Source organism: Chlorocebus sabaeus, chromosome 17, assembly GCF_047675955.1.
Source record: "Chlorocebus sabaeus isolate Y175 chromosome 17, mChlSab1.0.hap1, whole genome shotgun sequence".
Taxonomy (NCBI): Eukaryota; Metazoa; Chordata; class Mammalia; order Primates; family Cercopithecidae; genus Chlorocebus; species Chlorocebus sabaeus.
This window is the reverse complement of record NC_132920.1, coordinates 47117606-47119871: the sequence shown is the minus strand read 5'-3', so window position 1 is coordinate 47119871 and position 2266 is coordinate 47117606.

The following is a 2266-nucleotide window of genomic DNA, read 5'->3' as shown; positions in this document are numbered from 1 at the left end:
GTGTGGTGCCATGGGGGATGGAAAGGAAGTTGGAAACACAATATATGCTCCTGAGGGACTCATGTTTTCCTGAATGAGCAGAGAGAGGCCAAGAAACAATTCAAGAAATTTCAAATAAAATATAGCTCTGTGTTGTAATTCTTGATTTCTGTTACCAGAAATTGCTTGTGTGTGTGTGTATATATGTGTGTGTTTGCATTCACGACTGTGTGTGTGATGTGTATTATATTTGTTTATAAGAGAAAAGGTCAACCTTAACCTATTTTAGAGAACTTTTATATTATGCTAAAATTGTCTACAGGAAAGCTAGGTGATTGGATAAAAGCTAAGAGTCAGTTAAGTCATCCAGATGTTCAAAATGCAAAGAAGAACCCACTGGATGATGGACCCGTGTTTTTCTCAGCACTAACCAACTAACCCATGAACTAGACCCAGTGAATAAGTTGTTCACAGGTTTTCCCTCTTCATGCAACCTGAAACACAGGAATCACTTTGGTCAAAACAATTTTGCCTTTGATATTATTCATTTTTAAATCTGGTGTAAGAAAAAAGTAGCTCTGGATGTAATAGGGAAAATATAGCCAGAGGGAATGAGGAAAGTAAGGCTCATTCATTTAACATGACTCTATATCCACCTCAACACACCATAATTGAGAGCCACTCACATCTCCCTGTTATTTTTTAAGCACATAAACAACGGCTTTCAGGTAGTTTTTTTGGTATTTTTTCCACCTCACTCCTCTCCATTCTTTACCAAGCCCTCTGGACAGACCAAAATGAGATGAATTTCCTTTTTGGTGGTTGTTTGGTTTGTGAACATGTGCATGTGTGTGTGTGTTCTTGTGTGTTCCCTGCCTGGCTTGCAGTCAAGCAGATTTCTCCCACACCCCTGGGTTTTGAATGGAGCAGAAAAGATGGAGCTTATTTTTTAAGTTGGTAATAATAATACTGACTTAAGAAGATATTTAACATTGGGTCAAAAACAGCTGATTTAGATACATGGCATGAGGCTATCATCAGAAATGGAACCAAAGACAATCTTAGGGGTCCTAGGACCAACTAACATTGGGGATTGAGGCAGATTCTGTGCATGAGAAGACGGGGGAGTGACATCTTATTTCTCTAGGTAAAATATGGTGACTTTGTTTCTACACTTCTATAGTCTTTGTTCTGAGTTATCACGGTACTTTTCACTTTGTATGCATGTGTGTATACTTGTTATTAAACTATATGAATAACATACTTTTATTCAATTAATCATTTATTTTTATGAAAAATAAACTGGTGATTCATATTTTGCTATTGTTTTCTTTGTTTGTTTTGCTCTACAACAATTGGTAAAATCAGAAATGGTGCCAGGTAGATTACCGTGAAATCATTAAAGTATCAAAAACTTGGAGTCATTTAGGGCACTTCATTCTGACACCTGGTCTGCCATTTTAATGTCTTGAATAGCAACGTGGTGTGTCTTTTTAGTTTGAGGATTAAAAGGAAAGCAAACAGTCAAATTCCAAAATAAAGAGAAGAAAATAAAAATGATCAGAATGCTGGATCCATAAGGCAGCAGATGTCTAAGCCTCCATCCTAACACCACATTCTAAGATCTGTCTGTAGCATGGACGGTACAGAACCTATAGAGGAAGGAAGGTGTACTACAAATGCCTCCACCCTCTATAGCTTCAGGTAGGGTGATCTCATTGAATTTCTCAGTTTCCAAATTGGAATATGCTGGACCACTTTGGGTTTCTATGGAGGAAGAGGACACTTTTGTCATATATGGTAGTTTATCCTTTACGTGTTCCTTTCTGTTACCAGGTTCCAAGTCCATTAAGTGGAAGACTCTATGGCTCTACTCATCTGTATAGCCAGCCCCAGTCTTAGCATAAATACTGTAAGATTTGTTCAATAAACGAAGGAATGAATGAGTAAATTTAATAGGCAGAGAAACAGAGAATTCTTGCTGAGAAACTGTCTTGTCTCTACAACTGACTTTCCAAGGAGGACTTTCTAAGGAAGACTTCACCGTTCTTTGACTTTAAATGTTTCCAAAGCCTGGCAATATTTAGTGGGACTAAGGGTAATAGGAAGAAAGGAAAAGTCTCTGTTATTCTGTAAAAAAAGATACAGAACCTGAATGGGGAGGAGAAAAACACACACACACACACACATTACATGGAGACTAAATGTGGGCAATTGAAAAAATCACTAAAGCAGAAGAATGTAAATATATTATTGGTTATCTTAAAGACAACACACATACACACAC